The sequence below is a fragment of the Theropithecus gelada genome, chromosome 12 (genome assembly GCF_003255815.1).
Source record: "Theropithecus gelada isolate Dixy chromosome 12, Tgel_1.0, whole genome shotgun sequence".
NCBI lineage: Eukaryota > Metazoa > Chordata > Mammalia > Primates > Cercopithecidae > Theropithecus > Theropithecus gelada.
Genome location: NC_037680.1, coordinates 56998106 through 57018197, shown reverse-complemented (window position 1 = coordinate 57018197; position 20092 = coordinate 56998106).

The following is a 20092-nucleotide window of genomic DNA, read 5'->3' as shown; positions in this document are numbered from 1 at the left end:
TCTTAATGCCATATGTTCTATATTACTAACATGTATCTGAGACTCATCCAGGGTCACTTTCTTTTTTAAATGTCCAACTTTGCTTCATACAGTCTTCAAGCAAAATACTGTGCATAGCAGAGTCTTCAGCATGATCACATCCTTTTATATGTAAACAAAACCTTCTTTCCAATTTACACAGCATTTTGAATCTCTAACATTTGGATTGGAAGACAAAAGTGTTGCACATTCATTCATTTATTCGACCATATGTTCAGTCATGCAACAACATATATCGAAACTTTATAATATCAAGGCACTAGGTTAAGATCTATGGAATGAGAGGCAAAAGATCCATTCTTTCTAAACACAGAAGGAAGACAATTTTGAAAGTTTGCTGACAATTTTAACATAGTGTAACTAAGTGCTTTTATAGAAGTATTCATAGAGTGAAGAAGTGGCGGTATCTAACTTACCCTTGGTATGGAATATTGGGAAATAATTCATAGAGGAGAAGCCACTCATCTTAAGTCTTGATGAATATGTCATGCATAAACAGCAAGGAGGTGGAAAGAGGGAAGAACTTTCTGAACAGCCTTCCTATTTCCCAAAGAAATTAAAAATATATGGCAGGAACCTCGGCCCTGAGCCCCAAGTCAATCATATAAGCATTTCTGAGTCATAAAATTCCATCCTTCTGCTACCATGTATAGAATTACTTGTTAATGGTTGTAATTATGTGATATCAAAAGCACAGAAGTGGTAATTGGGGTACAGTCAGTATAGGGGGTAAAAATTATTTTCCCAGAGGAGAGTTGGGTTATGAGTTTCCAGATGGGGAGCCATACCAGCATTTTGTTCACACTGTACCAGCCTTTTGATATATGCCCAATGTGTAGCTTGGTGAGGAGGTCTTAGTGTTTACAAGGTGCTCTAACTAGTATCCTGTGTAGGTTAAGACCAGGTAACAAGCTGGATTTGTCAGACCAGCTCTCAGTTCCACAAAACCATCTGAAGCACCAGAGTCCACTATTACCTTTGGAATGGTATGTTGGAAGTCTTGGGCATTGGCATGAGTGCAAGGTGGAAGGGATAGCCACCCTGCTGAGAGGCCAAGTGACTCTTTGAGGTGGTTTCTGTGTCTCTACATTCTGAGAATCCATGGACGAAGGGGATTTCCATGGTATATACCCAACTCTTGGAGGGCAGAAGGTGGTCCCAGGGTATATTATCCAGTGCACAAAATCCCTAAGAAACTCACTGAATTTGTCAGCACCTTTGCAGCTCATTACTAGAGCATTTTTGAATTCCTTGTGAGCTACATACAGAACCAGCAGTGCTGTCTCAAGCTCGTTGTTTTCTCAACTCCTGGTGCCACTGTTGTGCTATTTCCCTGAACCCTATTTTAAGTGGCCACTGGCAGAATTTCTCTTGTAATGCAAGGAAATATGCCAATAGCCAAGCCCTCTCCCCACCACCCAAGGAAAGGAGTGATTATTTTTCTGGATTCCCATACAGTATGTATAGATGATTCCATCTAAAGAGAAGTGGAAATCTAGTGCACCTGCTTCTGTGTCTTACCTTGCAGCACCCCTTCTATTTTCTTTTAAATAACCAGAAGAAAGCTTTCTACTTCTGGATGGGCCTTCGCTTAGATGAAACACAATGACCAAGTCCTCCAGGTTCACCTCTTGTTATATGGAATGAAGAACTATGAAATTCACAAATCTTTCTAATTTCATAAAGTAGCTCTTTCCAAGACTGTTGTCTTGCTACATTTGATGGTAACTTTGTTCTGTGAGTACTTCTTGCTGCCCTCCCTGGGGAAAAGCAGGTTGAGGGTGACAAGAGAACATTATATACAAGGGGAAAAATAGGTTAATGTTTGCAAAATACTATCCCTGTACCACTGCAAAAGAAAGCGACCCATATAATTCAAGGGTATGATACTTCAATAGGTAAATGAAAAGAAGCCTAAATACGCAGGTTTGTGAATAGAGTCCCTGTATCTGCAAGCTTAACTGGTCAGTCTTTGATAGGCTTTTAAGCAAGGACATTTCAATGATGTGGGGAAAAAAACCAAGTGCCACAAAGCTTTGAGAATCAATTATCCGTACGTTAAAAAAAAGGGGGGGTTCACTTCAAGGTGTGTATAAGCAATTACCTTGTTAATGCAGATGTGAAAGTTAGGCAAGAGAGGGTATGGATGGGAAGAGGGTGTGTAAGTACAGAGAAAGCGCTCTTCTAGCCTTAACAAAGACAAGAACAGCTCAGCAAATCATGTGCTTTCTGATAGAAAATGGTGAGTCTTTTACATATAAATAAAGGAATTATCTAAAACAGTAAATAACTGCATGTGTTGGAACACACTAAAATATCTGAGTAATTTTTACTACTGCGTGATCTGAAGTTTCTTTTAAATACTTAATAGTTTCTTCCTATGTCTCAAACAGGGACTATTTGAGTTTAATTAAGAGTTAAGGCCGGGCGCAGCGGCTCACGCCTGTAATCCCAGCGCTTTGGGAGGCCTAGGCGGGCGGATCACCTGAGGTCGGGAGTTTGAGTCCAGCCTGACCAACATGGAGAAACCCCGTCTCTACGAAAAATACAAAATTAGCCGGGCATGGCGGCACACGCCTGTAATCCCAGCTACTCAGGAGGCTGAGGCAGGAGAATCACTTGAATCCGGGAGGCAGAGGTTGCAGTGAGCCGAGATCGCACCATCGCACTCCAGGCTGGGCAACAAGAGCGAAACTCTGCCTCAAAAAAAAAAAAAAAAAAAAAAAAAGAGTCAAATGCACACTATTCTAGGTCAGGTATATGTTAGAACACCAGACAGTTCTGCAAAATGGAGTATAAAAAAGCAAAGAAAATACTCCTATTCTCAAAATTAATGAATTTTTGCTGTAAGAGTGAAGCCTTTTGAAATCAAAGATACTGAGTTCATTATAATGCCTCATGGCTTGAGGGGCTCAGAATATACATTGATAGGGTATTCACAATGATCTTACTTCATGTTATAAAGTAGCAAATAAAAATAAAAATAAATATTTTGAAGTATGGAAGCTATTTTTGGCCTAATTTTTGCTCAAACAGTATAAAAGAGACATAGGCAAAGTAAAAGAGAACTTCTTACAAATATTACTACTGATATTACTGTGTTTATTCTATAAAATTTTCACATAAATTTATTCATAATAAATCTGTAGAAGTCTTATTGCTACCTTCAGATTTCTTAAAACCGAGTGTGTCCCTCAGTCCTCCCTCCTTCTTTAAGCATGGATTATTATTTGTTTTTGAAGGGGAGGAAGCTCCACTTACTTTTTTGCTCCTACTTCTGATCAAGGTATTTTTACTTCACCCTTCTTTTTAAAAATAATTTCAGCTGGTATTTTAGATTCAGGGGGCATTTGTGCAGGTTGGTTTCTTAGCCAGGGGTCAGATATTCAGGGAGTTCTCCAGGCTATGCCCAGAGAAACAAGGGGTAAGCAGGTCGGGGTCAACCAGTTACTGTACTTAAGTGGGCAGAAGGGAAATTAGAAGACTGTGGGTGCGTGGAACCAATCACAGGTAATATCTCAACACATTATTCTGCCATGCTATGATATGTACAGTGTTTATAGGGATGACAGAGATGAGAAAAGGCTTAAAATATACCTCATAAAACATTGAAGAGACAGTAAAATAATACCATAGACATAGATAATGCTTACAAATATTTCTTGCTCCTCTCCCTTTTTGCTCTGCCATTCCTGGTGTCTCTCCTGTAGGTTGTGTAATTGGGGTTGACATGATTTGTCATTTGCACCATGACACGCATTATACAGAATGCCAAATTAGATCCATGCACATTCCAAGAAAAATGAGGAAAGAAACACCTTCAAAAACACTGTGATACATGCTTTATGCTGTGTGTGTGTGTGTGTGTGTGTGTGTGTGAAGTCATTTGGATCTGCCCATACTTTGGCCTGTTAGCTTATTTTTGGCGCCACATGAGTCAGTTAAGATGAGAATGGTAATTTGTTTGAGTGGATGTGGTAATGCATTGCTTTGGAAGCAAGGTGCCTGTGTACTCGGGCATACCATGACAACAGGATAGCATGGAAAGGTATGGACTGCAGAAGGGGTATGTTCGGATTAATGAAGTGAGATGAAAACTTTCTTAGATTTCCATTCCAAGTACTATATGGGATGGGGGAAGAAAGGAGAGAGGGGAGGAGAGAGAGGAGGAAAAGGAACAGAGGAGAGAGAAAGAGAATAAATACAAAGAAAGTTCTAATGGTTAGGACAGTGTGATGAGAATTGAGGCTGGAGATCAACATCAACCTCTGTGCCCATGGATGAAGCATGAGGGGAAGCTCCAGCATTGACCATGGAACAGCTGAGCTCCCTGCCAGCAGCCAGAGTCAACAGTGTAATGTGGTATAAGAGATCCAGGAAGACTGAGGCCAAGCAGAAGAGACAGAGGCCTGTGAGCTTTAAAAGACACGGAAAATCCTGGCACCCTCAAAACTGAGAAAGAAGATAATGAATCCAAATCAAAAAATCTCAGCAAAATATCCAAGCCAAAGAGGCAACCCACCTCATCACAAAATTTAAAAGGAGGTAATAGAGTAAAGATTCCTGTAATTTAGAAAGGAAAACAATTCTTTAAAAAGGAAAAAAAAATCTTTAGCTTTGGAAGGCAGAGAAACAGATTTGTTTCTGATATTTTAAAATCTTCTTTTTCTCTCTCCCTGTGCATATTTTCCTCTGTCAGCATCTGGCTTCATATCAACCAGCTGCTCACATGTAACTTTTGGGTTGTAAATCTTTTTCCTGTGGACTCTGCAGCATGCAACATGGATACTACTCTGGTGCTAGGAGGGATCACCAGAAACAAGCCAAATAACACCCTACTGTGTTAGTCACAGTATTGCCCTAGTTACTTGAAGATGCCCTTCTCCAGGCTTTCTGAGTGGTTTTCTGAATATTCACAAGTATCTGCCCACAGTTACTGGGAAGCAGGTGGAAAACCCACATTTTGGAACTGGTATTTCTTGATCTTCAGATTTTATTTCCCTGTTTTATTTCCTATTTTATTCCCAGTGAACAATCCCTGTTTTTATTTCCCAGTGAACAATCACAATGATAACCTACCAGTTTCAGCCTGAACATGATGGATGAAGCCAGCTAACCCTTGCTTTGCACATGTCGAGGATTTAAACCCCAAGCAGCTCATGGAGTTCTGGATCCTTCCAAAATCCTTTTTCCGGTTGTCTCTACAGCTCCTGTTTCCAGTCTTGGCATCCTGCCCCTTTCTTCTTCTTGGATTTTTATCCTATAATTTTCCTTTTTTTGTATCTCAGTATGGAATATATGATCATATTACTATATTCTTGGGCTTTCTGCTCAGATCTTTGTACTGCACATTCTTGATTCTAGAATTTCCAATAACTTTGGATTAAAGATGTTTTCATTTCTGGTCAAGCCAGGCAGAACCTGCAGTTTTGCCAGAGAAAAAGGATTAAGAAATATTTCAACCAAAGTAGTACAAATTTCCATAAACACATGTACTTTTGAATACAAGTACCTGAAAGGCTAATGAAAAATATAGGTTAAGTAAAATACATTTTGTCCAAAAATAAAGATGGCATTTTCTTTTCCTAATAAACTGCTTCTTCTAATGCCTTGCTAATATTAAATATGTGGTTTTATTTTCTCCAGCAACAGAGTTACCTTACAATAAATGCAAGTAGCTGTCATGTCCTTTTTGAGAGCAGTGAATCTAGACATCTTGAAATTTTTTGGGGACTTTCCCTAAGAAAGCAAATTACCTTAGATCCATTGAAAATACCTTATTTCAGGTTGATGGGAGGCCTCACAGATTTATTGAAGGTCACTTTAAGAAAGATGGAAGGGGAGTATGAAGCCTAAGTGTTTAGAGGATTTAAAAGAGGGAAAACAGAAGTAGAGAGCTGTTGGTCAAATGGTACAAAGTTTCAGTTAGATAGAGGAATCAGCTCTGGGAATATGTTGTACAGCATGGTCACTATAGTTAATAATAATGTAAGATATACTCAAAAATTGCTAAGAAAGTAGATCTTAAATGTTCTTATCATACAAAAATAATGAGTATGAGAGGTGATGGATATGTTAATTAGATTGATTTAATCATTCACTAATGTATACATACACCAACACATTACATTTTATAGTATAAATATATGCAACTTTAAAATGTGTCAGTTAAACCTTAATACAGCTGAAAAAAGATTGTCCCAGGTTGATTTTTAAAAAGAAAAGAAGGATGCTGGTTTTAAAGTCCCTAAGACAGGGACTACAAAATACCCTACAATATAATGCTCCTGAAGCCAGCTGGTATTCACGAGAGAGACTGTATAGAAATGAAAAGAAATGCAAGCTAAAGTTTGCAAATCTTTAGCATGATTGTAATGGGTGTAAGGAGATGAGTTTGTTCCTGATGGGAGAGGCCTGTGCAGGTATTTGCACCATCAAGATATCACTATAGCAGTCCACCAGCAGGGCTACGTTTTGTGACAAGACCGTGCAGCACTTAGCAGCAATGATAAATGGATCAGACTCCCTTCTGTAGTGCCACTTGGGCATGGAAACAGGATTGACCCTGCACCATTCTGACTCTAATAGCCTTCAAAGTATTTCTTTCTCAACTTTTTAAGAAAAATATTTCAAACACCCAGAGAAGAATAACATAATAAATGCCTCTATACCCACTAGCCAGATTTATCGAATTCTAATATTGGCAACATGTCAACGTAATATTATTTAAATAAGTCATTAGTGATGTATTTCAAGCTCCATTTGTAGCCACTCCAATCGCATCCTTTTCTCTTTTTCCTGTTTGTCATTCCTACTCATGTTTTCATTTTTACTGTAAATGTATGTCTTTATAAATAATACATCATGTAATTTTTTATTTTTGAAATATGGTTATTTTGCTGGAAACACTAACTTTATCGATGTGTGTATTATTCCTCAAACTACTTTTTGTTCTTACCTTTGTTTTCGAGGTTTATTCATGTCCATATATGTATACATCCTATAATTTTTAAACATTTCATTTATAGTAAAGAGTCTGACTTCATTTTTGATGTTTCACTGCTAACAATTTTCAAGCCCCACCACTCTTTCTTACCCTTCTGCCCCACATCTTGGCAAGCTGATAAAAAAGCCAGGTGCTCACTTCTTTGGCACAAAAATCTCAACCTTAGTGTGTACACAGGAACACTCACTCCCCACGTGGGTTAAAGGTTATCTCGTGGCGTTAGGAGTTTACCACCATAGAAACTCCAATTTTCATTCCCTAGACTCTTAAGCCACAGTTTACCCAGCTTGGGAAACTTCCTTGCTTTCCCCAGTAAATCTCATTATGTGAATAATAAACCTTCTATAACCTCTTAGTGTGTGTGGCAACATGGGTCCAGAAATTTGATCCAAAGTTTGGGTGGGGAAGTCCATCCTACTTCTGCAAGATGACTACATTATCATACAAATATATCACTTTTTAAAAATCTATTTTCTATTTGATGGACACTTTTTAAAACTTTTAACTGTTGTAGATACATAGTAAGTGTATATATTTATGGGGTACATGACGTATTTTGACATAGGCAGGCAATGTGTAATAATAACATCATGTAAAATGAGGTATACATCCCCTCAAGCATTTATTCTTTGTGTTACAAACAATTCAATTATACTATATTAGTTATTTTTAAATATATAATTAAAGTATTATTGATTATAATCACCCTGTTGCACTGTCAAATACTAGGTCTTATTTATTCATAAACATTAACCATCCTCACTTCCCCTTACTCCCTCCACTACCCTCTGCAGCCTCTGGTAACCAACCATCTACTCTCTCTCTACATAAATTCAATCGTTTTAATTTTTAGTCTAAAAATTCGTGTAAGTGAGAACATGTGATGTTTGTCCTTCCATGTCTGGATTATTTCACTTAACATAATGACCAGTAGTTCCATCCATGTTTTTGCAAATGACAGAATGTCATTCCTTTTTATGACTAAATAGTACCCCACTGTGTGTATATATACCACATTTTCTTCATTCATTCATCTGTCAGCACTTAAGTTGCTTGAAAATATTGGCTATTGTGAACAGTGCTGCAGCAAACATGGGAGTGTGCATATCTTTTTGATACATTGATTTCCTTTATTTTGGGTATATACCCAGCAGTGGGATTGCTGGATCATATGGTAGCTCTATTTTTAATTTTTTGAGAAACCTCCAAACTGTTTTTCAGAGTGGATGTACTATTTTATATTCTCACCAACAGTGCACAAGGGCATCCTTTCCTCCATATGCTCGTCAGCATTTGCTGTTGCTTGACTTCTGGGTGAAAGCCATTTTGACTGAGGTGAGATGATATCCCATTTTAGTTTTGGTTTACATTTCTTTGATGATCAATGATGTTAAGCATGTGTTACTATGCCTGTTTGCCATTTGTATGTCTTTTGAGAAATGTCTATTCAGGTCTTTTGTCCATTTTTTAATCAGATTATGAGATTTTTTCCTGTAGAATTGTTTCAGCTCCTATATTCTGGTTATTCATCACTTGCCAAATGAATAGTTTGCAGATAGTTTCTCCCATTCTATGGGTTGTCTCTTCACTTTATTGATCGCTTCCTTTGCAATGTAGATTTTTAGCTTGATAAGATCTCATTTGTCTGTTTCTGCGTGGGTTGCCTGTGCTTTTGAGGTATTACTCATGAAGTTTTTGCCCAGCCCAATATACTGGAGAATTTCTCCAATGTTTTCTTTTAGTAGTTTCATAGTTTGAGGTCTTAGACTTAAGTCTTTATTCCATTTTTATTTGATATTTGTATATGGTGAGAAACAGTGGTCTAATTTCATTCTTCTGTATATGGATGTCCAGTTTTCCCAGCACTCTTTATTGAAGAGACAATTTTTCCCCCAGTGTATGGTCTCAGTATCTTTATTGAAAATGAGTTTTAGGTGTATGGAGTTGTTTCTGGGTTCTTTATATTCCACTGGTCTATGTCTCTGTTTTTATGCCAGTAACATGCTGTTTTGGTTATGTTAGCTCTATAGTATAATTTGAAGTCAGGTATCATGATTCCTCCAGTTTTGTTCTTTTTGTTCAGGACAGCTTTGGCTACCTATTGTGAGTTTGTGAGTTTTTTTGTGGTTCCATGTAAATTTTATAATTATCTTTTCAATTTCTCTGAAGAATGTTGTTTTGATAGGGATTACATTGAATCTGTAGATTGCTTTGGTTAGTATGGAGAGTTTAATAATATTGATTCTTCCAGTCCATGAACATGGAATACCTTTTCATATTTTTGATGTCCTCTTTGATTACTTTTATCAGTGCTTTATAGTTTTCATTATAGAGACCTTTTATTTCTTTGGTTAATTCCTAGGTAATTAATATATATGAGGCAACTGTAAATAAAATTCCTTCTTTTTTTCATTGTTGGCATATAAAAATGCTACTAATTTTTGCATGTTGTTTTTGTATTGTGCAACTTTACTAAATTTATTTATCAGTTCTAATAGTTTTTTGTGTAGTCTAGATTTTTCCAAATATAAGATCATATCATCTGCAAACAAAGATAATTTTACTTCTTCCTTTCCAATTTGGATGCCCTTTATATATTTCTATTGTCTGATTTCTCTAGCTAGGACTTCCAGTACTATACTGAATAACAGTGGTAAAACTGTGCATCCTTTTGTATTCCAGATCTTAGAGGAAAGGGTTTCAGTTTTTCCACATTCAGTAAACTAGCTGTGGGTCTCTCACATATGGCTCTTATGATGTTGGGGTATATTCCTTTTATGCCCAGTTTTTTGAGGGTTTTCTTAATTATAAAAGGTTGTTGGATTTACTCAAATGTTTTTCAGCATCAGTTGAAATGACCACATGGTTTTTGTACTTTATTCTGCTGATATGATACATCACGTTGATTAATTTGTATATATTGAACCATACTTGCGTACCTGGAATAAATGCCACTTGGTGGTGATGAATGATCTTTCTAATGTATTGTTGAATTTGGTTTGCTGGTATTTTGTTGAGAATTTTTTGCATCATCAATGTTCATGATTGATATTGGCCCATAGGTTTCTTTTTTTCTACGCGTTTTCATCTGACTTTTCTATCAGAATAATACTGGCCCAATACAATGAATTTGGAAGTATTTCCTCCTCCTCTATTTTTGGGACAGTTTGAGTAGAATTTGTATTTTGTAGAACTCAGCAGTGAAGTCATTGGGTCCCAGGCTTTTCTTTACTAGGAGACATTTTATTACAGCTTCTATCTTGTTACTTGCTATTGGTCGGTTCAGGTTTTAGATTTCTTTCTGATTGAATCTTAGTAGGTGGTGTCTGGGAATTTGTCCATTTCTTCTAGATTTTTCATTTTATTGAAATATTGTTGCTGATAGTAGTCACTAATGACTCTTTGAATGTCTGTGGTTTTATAATGTCTCCTTTCTCATCTCTGATTTTATTTATTTGGATCTTCTCTCTCTTTTTTCTTAGTGTACCTAAAGATTTGTTGCTCCTGTTTAACTTTTCAAAGAAGCAACTTTTTGTTTCATTGATGTTTTTTGTTGTATTACTTGTTTCATTTACTTCTGCTCTGACTTTTATTATCTATTTTCTTCTATTAATTTGGGGCTTAGTTTGCTTTTGCTTTTCTAGTTTTTTGAGATGCATCATTAGGTTATTTATTTCAAGTTTGTCTTCTTTTCTAATGTAGGCACTCATAGCTATAAATTCTCCTCTCAGTACTGCTTTCATCGTATCCCATAGGTTTTGATATGTTGTGTTTTCATTATCATCTGTTTTAAAACAATTTTTAATTTCCTTTTTAATTTCTTTATTAATCCACTGGTAATTCAGGAGCATATTGCTTAATTTCCATGTGTTTCTATAGTTTCCAAAATTCCTCGTTATTTGTTTCTAGTTTTATTCTATTGTGGTCAGAAAAGATGCTTGATATTATTATTTGAAGGTTTTAAGACTTCTTTTATTACCTAATATACAGTCTATCCTTGAGAATGATCCATGTGCTGAGGTAAAGAATGTATATTTGCAACTTTTGGATGAAATATTCTGCAAGTATCTATTAGGTTCATTGGGTCTATAGTGCAGATTAAGTCCAATGTTTCTTCATTGGTTTTGTGTGTGGAAGATCTGCCCTACGTCGAAAGTAGGGTGTTGAAGTCTCCAGCCATTATTGTATTGAGGCCTATTTCTCTCTTCAGTTCTAATAATATTTGCTTTATACATGTGGGTACTGCAGTGTTGTGTGCATATATATTTACAATTTTTCTATCCTTTTGCTGAATTGACTCCTTTATCATTATATAATGACCTTCTTTGTCTCTTTTTATAGTCCTTGTTTTGAAATCTATTTTGTCTAATGTAAGTATAACTACACTGCTTTTTTTTTTTCCATTTCCTTTGGCATGAAATATATTTTTCCACCCCTTTATATTCAGTCTATATGCATCTTCATAGTTTCTTGTAGGCAAGAAATCTTCTTTTTTTAAAAAAAATCATTTAACCACTCTATGTCTTTCTGTTGGACAGCATAGTTCATTACATTCAGTGTAATTATTGATAACTAAGGACTTGCTCTTGCGATTTTGTTATGTGTTTCCTGGTTGTTTTGTAGTCTTTTCTATTATTGATAACTAAGGACTTGCTCTTGCCATTTTGTTACTTGTTTCCTGGTTGTTTTGTAGTCTTCTCTTTCTTTTTTCTTTCTTGTTTTTAGTGAAGTTGATTTTCTCTTGTGGTATGCTTAAATTCCTTGCTTCTTTTTTTATGTGTATTTGTTTTATGTTTTTTGATTTAAGGTTAACATGAGGCTTTCAAATACTATCTCATAACTCATTATTTTCAAGTGATGACAACTTAATACGGATTGGATAAAAAATAAACACACAAGTCCAGGTGCTGTGGCCCACGCCTGTAATCCCAGCACTTTGGGAGGCCGAGGTGGGTGGATCACGAGGTCAGGAGATCGAGACTATCCTGGCTAACACGGTGAAACCCCATCTCTACTAAAAATACAAAAAATTAGCTGGGCATGGTGGTGGGCACATGTAGTCCCAGCTACTCGGGAGGTTGAAGCAGGAGAATGGCGTGAACCCAGGAGGCGGAGCTTGCAGTGAGCCCAGATGGCACCACTGCACTCCAGCCTGGGAGACAGAGTGAGACTCTGTCTCAAATAAATAAATAAATAAAATAAAATAAAAATTAAAAAAAAAACCACACATACACTAAGAAAACTAATCTAGACTATACACTTTTACTTTGTCCTCCAATTTTTTAACTTTCTATTGTTTGTCTTTATGTCTTATTGTACTATGTCTTAAAAAGTAGTTGTAGTTATTATTTTTAATGGGTTCATTATTTCATCTTTCTACTTAAGAGTAGTTTACACACCACAATTACAGTGTCATAACGTTCTGTGTGCCTACTATTACCAGTGAGTTTTATACTTTCAAATGATTTCTTATTGCTCATTAACATTCTTTTCTTTCAGATTGAAGAACTCTCTTCTTGAAGTTCATGAAATCTCTTAGCTTTTGTTTGTCTGGGAAAGTCTTTATTTCTCCTTCATGCCAGAGTGTATTTTTGCCAGATACACTATTCTAGGCTAAAACTGTTTTTCCTTCAGCACTTTAAATATGTCATGCTACTCTCTCCCGGCCTGTAAAGTTTTTACTGAAAAGTCTGGGCCAGACATGTTGGAGCTCCATTGTATGTTATTTGTTTCTTTTCTCTTGTGGCTTTTAAGATCCTTCCTTTATCTTTGGCATTGGGAGTTTGATTATTAAATTGCCTTGAGGTAGTCTTCTTCGGGTTAAATCTGCTTGGTGTTCTATAACCTTCTTGTACTTGGATGTTGATGTCTTTCTGTAGGTTTGGAAAGTCCACTGTTATTAGCTCTTCAAATAAATTTCTGCCCCTATCTCTTTCTCTGTCTCCCCTTTAAGGCCAATAACTCAGATTTGCCCCTTTGAGGCTATTCTCTAGGTCTTCTTGGCATGCTTCATATTTTAAAATTCTTTTTCCTTTTGTCTTCTCTGTGAATTTTCAAGTAGCTTGTCTTCAAGCTCATTTATTCTTTTTCCTACTTAATCAATTCTGCTATTAAGAAGCTCTGTTGCATTCTTTAGTATGTCAATTGCATTTTTCAACTCTAAAGTTTCTAATTCTTTTTATTTATTTCAATCTCTTTGTTAAATTTAACTGATAGAATTCTGAATTCCTTCTCTGTGATATGTTGAATTTCTTTGTTTCCTCAAAACAGCTATTTTGAATTATCCTTCTGAAAGATCACATGTCTCTGTTTCTTCAGAATTGGTCCCTGGTATCTTCTTTAGCCATTTGGTGAGGTCATGATGCTCATCTAATGAACCAAATAAGACACCAGGGACCATCCACTTCCTGAATGGTCTTGATGCTTGTGGATATTTGTTGATGTCTGGGCATTGAAGAGTATTTATTGTAGTTTTGCAGTCTGGGCTTGTTTTTGCCTCTCTTTCTTGGAAAGACTTTCCAGATATTCAAAGAACCTATGCTCCAAGCCCAATAATACTGTGGTTCTTGCAGACTCATAGAGGTGCCACCTTGGTGGTCTTGGATATCATCCAGAAGAATTCTCTAGATTACCAGGCAAAGACTCTTGTTCTATTCCTTACTTTCTCCCTAACTAATGGATTCTGTCTGTTTGTGCTGAGCTGCTTGGAGCTGAGAGTTGGGAGTTGGTGACATAAGAACCCCTGTGGCCACCATCACGAGGACTCTCCTGGGTCAGACCTGAAGCCAGCACTGTTCTAGGTCTCACCCAAGGCCCTCTGTAACCACTACCTGGCTATTGCCTATGTTAACTCAAGGCCCTAGGGCTCTATAATCAGCAGGTAAAGAAGCAAGTGAGGTTTGTGTCCTTCCCTTCAGGGCAGTGTGATCCCCCAGTCCACAGATGGGTCCAGAGGTGCTGTCTGGAAGCCAGGGATTGGAGTCAAAAACCTTAGAAATCTACCTGGTATTCTATTCTACTGTGGCTAAGGTGGCCCTCCAATCACAAGATGAAGTTCTTCCTACTCTTCCTTTTCCTTTCCACAGGCAGAGCCTCTCTCAGTGGCCACCACCACCACCAAGAGCCCATTGGGAGCTCTGCCAGGCACCACTGATGCTCGCTTAAGGCCCAGGGGCTTTTCAGTCAGCTTATGGTGACTAGGCCTAGGACTCACCCTTCATGGCAGTGGGTCCCCATCTGGCCCAGAGCAGGTCCAAAATGCTGTCCAAGAGCCTAGGCCTGAACTCGGGGACTCCAAGAGCCCACTTGGTGCTCTACCCCTCTGTGGCTGAGCTGGTACCTAAGATGCAAAACGAAGTCCACTTTACCCTTCCCTCTGCTTTTTCTGAAGTAGATGGAGTCTTTTACTGTAGCCACCACAGGTGGGAATATGCTGGAGTCTCATCTGAAGCCAGCACATCTCAGAATTTCACCCAAGGTATATGGCTTACTACCTGAGTATTACTGTTGGTTATTCAGGACCTAAGTGTTTTTCAGTCAGCGAGTGATGAATCCTACCAGGACTGGGACCTTTCCTTCAAGGCAGCTGGTCCCCTTCCAGCCCAGGGTGTGTCTAGAAATATCCAGGAGACTAGGGCCTGGAATGGGGTACTCATGACTCTGCTCAGTGCCCTATCATATTATAGGTGAGCTGGTATCCAAGATGCGAGAGAAAGTCCTCTTTACTCTTTGCTGTCCTCTCCTCAAGGAGGAGGAAGGAGTCACTTTTGTTGCTTTGAGCTGCACTGCCTGGGATTGGGAAAGGGTTGGTGCAAACACTGCCTTAGTTCTCTCAGCTGGAGTCTCACTCGGTCATGTGTTACCCTAGTACATGGGCTCTAAGACCAGCCTAGCACTAAGACTTGCCTAAGAAATGTAGCCCTTGTGTCCTAGACTGCCATTCAGATTTACCCAGGACCTAAAACCCCTTTAGCCTGCAGTAGCAAGGCTTGCTGAAACTCAAAGTTCTGACCACTGGGATAGATGATTCCTCTCTGGCTAGGGCTGGTCCAAATTGTTCCCTCTGTAGGTAGGCACAAGCTGAACCTTGTTCCCTCTGTGGGTAGACACCAGCTGAACCCAGCATGGATTTGCTCTTCGCTGTGGCAGGGCAGCACAGAGTTCAATACCAAGTGTCAGTCACTGTGCTATTTCTCCAAGCCCACAGATTCTCTCTCTGTGCCTTGTGGCCACTGCTAGGGAACAGGGGAGTGGTGGTGTCAGTGTTTCAAGACTGTCTTTTCTACCCTCCTCAGTGCCTCTTTCAGCAATATAAAGTTAAAGACCAGATACTGTGAGTGTGTACCTGATTTTTGGTTCTTATGATGATGCTTTTATGTGTGTAGCTGTTAAAATTTCATGTTCCTGCAGGGGCAGGGACAGTTAGTGGAGGCTTCTGTTCAGCCGTCTTGCTCCCAACTGACAATTTTTTTTTTACAAAGCTTACTTGTATATGCAGAAATGAAACAATCAATATTTTGTATATGTCACCTTATTATATCATGCTAAATTCTCTCCAGAATTTATTCCTAGAAGCGGCATCACATCTTCAACTGTAGTAGATGCTAACTTTCCTAGATAGTGTCAATTACTCTCCAAAGTGGTTGTGCCAATTTAAACTCCCCCCAGCAGTTGTGAGAATTCCTGTTGCTTCAGATGTTTGTCATACTTTTAAACTTTTTGTTAGATCTAATGGGTATAAAAGATAATTTATTGTGACTTTAACTTGTATTTCCCTGATTACTTTTAATGTTGAACATTTTTCCATTAGTTGCTTCAGGATTCTCCCACTATATAGTGCCTATTTATAGCCTTTGTTCATTTTTCTGTTGACTTTGTTTGGATCCTGATTTGAACTAAAAATTGCAAAAATGTTTTATGAAACAATCAAGAAAATTTGAGATCTGACTTTATATTTAAGTATATTTAATTTGTTTAGGTGTGATAATGATATTGAGTGTTACGTTTTTAATAATATTCCTTAGTTTTTAAGCACACATACTGCACATACTGAAATATATAGATGAAATGATGTGATTATTAGTTTATGGGTAGAAGGTAGTATGAGGTATACATGGAACATAATCAGGAATTAATTGTTAATTATTGGAGATGGTAGTGGTTCATGGGGGTTATTATATCATTTTCTCTATTTTTAAAAATCATCTATAATTTTTCATAATAAAAATCAATATAAGATTGGACAATAAAAAGAGAAAGAACACAAATAAATAAAATTAGGAATAATAAAGGGGACATATGGACAGATACATCAAAAATTAAAAGTGAATATTACTACTGTTCCTGTAATTCAATACATTTGAAAGTTTAGATGAAAACAGTAATCTTATCCAAACATACATATTTCTAAAATTGATTTAGGAAGAAATAAGGAACTGTATAAAATAATCATTAAAGAATGAATAAGAAATCAAGACTTCCTGTCTTCTACCAAGAAACCTAACCCAGGTAGAGGCTTCATACACTAGTTTTACCAAACATTCAAGTCATAAATCTTCAACGTACATAAACTATTTCAGTGAATAAACAGAGGAAAAATTCTCAGATTCATTTACAAGCTTTGTATAATCTTAATACCAAACCTAGACTAAGACAGTTCAAGTAAAGAAAATTTTAAGCCAATTTTATTTCCATGTCAAATCCAATATATAAAAGAATACATATCACAAGTGAATAGGGCTTATCTAGGGGATTACAAGAAGTTTTACCTCTGAAAAGTCTATTAATGTAATATACTCATTTACAAATTGAAGGAGAAATTATTCATATAATTTTTTCAATTAATTTAAGAAAGCATTTAATAAAAGTTCTCTTCAAGATTTAAAATATTAGCTAAGTATAGAAAGGAATTCCTTCACCTAAGAAAGTTATCAAAAATCTATAAAAAGTATATTCCTCAAAAGCATTCTCACTAAAATGAAACAAGAACATCCACTACCTTTGAGTCTATTGCATTTCAATAGACTTGTGGTCTTGGTCACATCAATACAAGTGAGCTCAGTAACTTTTCTGATACAACCACAATCTGCAAAAATCAAGTGTTCCTCTATATCAGTAAATCAATAATAACAAATTATATAATGTAATAGAACAAAGATCATATTCACCATAGGAGAAAACATCTCTCCAAATATCTCTGGCTACACATGCAGGCACATATACACTAAACACACAAAATGTAATATAAATGGAAGTTATTGTAAATAATACATTTATTTATTAACTTATACTGATCAAGATATCACAGAGACCTTTACATGTTAGCAACTTTAAATACAATCACCTATTTTAATGATCACATAGCATTACCTTTTAAAACTATCGAACATTCAAAGTTCTGTTAGTTGATATTTAGGTTATTTCTAGTTTTAGCAACATTATACACAGCAGTGTGTTGAACATTTTTATGTTACAATCTTTGGGGGTTTGTGAGAAATTTCCTTAGTGTAAATATCTGAACTCATCATGAACCACTTCACTAGCTGAGAACACAATTATGGACTTTAAATTCTTCAAATTAATCACTCTAAGCCCTGTCACTTTACTAGAGACAAATCTATCATCACTATTTTGAGAACTTTCCCTTCATTTTTTAAATGTCTAAAAACCCAGAGATTTGCTTACTGTTGCTTTATAAATGCTAGACTGAGAGATAATTGGAAAAATCTGATATAGCTACTGGTACCTTTGTAGCATTAGCTGCTTCTGGACATTTAAGACTGGCCCTGCCTATCTCTTGCTAAGCTCCTCTTTCCCTTTGCTCCCAGTCCCTGGTCTTTTTTTAATTCTTTGAGCAAACAGTGAGCTTTCCTGCCACAGAGAATATGCTGTTCCCTCTGAGTCATTCCTATTCACCTCCCTCCTCACTCCTGTCACATCTTTGCATGGTTAACTCCTTAGTTATTCTTCACACTTTAGTCTTAAGTACAGCTTTCTAAGGGAGGATTTCACGCTCATTCCCTGGCTTTCTTACCCTTATATACAAACAACAAGGGCCCCTGTCCTGGCCTCATATTTGAGAGGACACTTTGTATCAAACACATACACACATTAAACAACCAAGCCCCTCTGTCATTTGTGGTCTTATCCTGCACTCAACATTAGTACAGCACCACCTATAATCATAAATATCAGGTCTAATTAACCAACACCAATTAGTACCCAGGAAATGATCCTTCCAAAATCTTGCCCTATGTTCCTGAAATAAAAGTGTTCAATTCACATTGCAAAAGTTTGTGGGTTGTGCTGCTCTTTTCATTGAAGATGGAAAAAGCTAGGAAATGTGGAAAGAATTTGATCCATGGAAGTTCTTAGGTAAGAAAAAAGTCAAATTAATTCACTTGTCAAATTCTTCCTCTCAGATTCTGTGAATGCAATAGATTCTTACATAGCACACAGCATCTATTTTTGTTTGTTTCTCATGGCATTCCAATTTATAGTTTAGAAGTACTCATGAATTGGCACTGTATTTGCAAAAGTTGCAAATGGTGGCTGTGGAAGATTTTGCAATGTCAAACCATTCATATTATTCTTATTTTGCATATATGTAGATCTAGATACAGAGGAAGTATAGATTTTTTTATGTTGGTAACTAGGAGACTACTGAATATTAAAATAGTTTTTAATGTTTATAAATTATGCAATATAATTTAAAATAAAAATGATTCAGTTTTATTTAAATATTTTTGTTTAAATATTTGACATTTAATCATTTAATAATATAATTTAATAATATTTAGCCTTTAATTTTAATGGTAATTTGAATATTTCAGAAGAAAAATACTCTGAAGAACATATAAGAAAAATAATTTTAACTTTTCAGTGTTTAACGTTTTATGTTATTTTACTTTGTTGTAATGCAAATACATTAAATTAGCTCATAATTGTCAATAGAACAAAAATTATGTAAAAAACTTGTTGCAACAACACAACCAGTGAATTTGGTTTAAGGAAGATAAGAAAATGAATGTTATAGAATGAATATGTAATAATTTATAATTTATATATTCTGTTATCTTATTAGTCATCCAAACATTTTAGACCTATCAATGGAACATCTAGATATACGCAATAACAAATTCAATCATCTTGATATTTTGCCCGCTTTTAGTCATATTCAAACAAGAACTTTACATATGATTTTTAATTTTGTCATCATAAAGGCATATTTGTCAGGGTATGAGAACATAAATATGCTATTTAATAGTTTGTTTGATTTAATAAGGATTGAGATGTATGGTAATTGGGCCTGTGTTTTGTACTTTTGTCCTGACTCTTGCAAAGGTTAGGAGTGGGCCTAACCCTGTGGAGGTCAGGTTCTTTGTAAAAAGAAATCATGGATTTGTTCCTTCAGCGTATTCATTCTGTTTTAAATTATTCATCTGTTAGTGTGATTTTGACTGAATTCCCTACTAGGTTTTAAGCTCCATGATAACTGAGAATGTTTCTGTTGCTGTATCACTTCTCCAGAACCTAACTGGCTGACATAGGCACTCCCTAGATATTTAGCAAGTAAATAACTGGTGAATGTTTGCCTACTCTTGTGGTGAGGTATTTCCTAACCAAGATATCTGCTGGTGCCACAGTAATGTTCCATGCTTGTGCTCCAAGATCACAGCTCTTTTATTTTATATGCACATGGTTGAGTGTCCTTCCCATAGCAAGATTACAAGGCTAAGGTAACTGGAGTGGGAAGGGAATCTAGCTTCAGTAATATGTAGTGTTAGAACCATTTCTACTCCCGGAACTCTCAGATCTGGTGTTAAGCCCAAGTCACCAACCTAAAATCTCTCTCTTAGAAGCAGAACTTATTAGGAGCTATTTGATCTACCCTAGCAAGTTTCCTGATTTTAATAATCACAGTAGATTTGTATTAGGCATTAATAGTGTGCAATTTTCCTCTATTTCTGGGTACTTGGGGAATTAAACTCTCCATTTCCTTGATGATAAGTACAACCATGTGACTATGTGGCTAGTTGCGGTTAATGA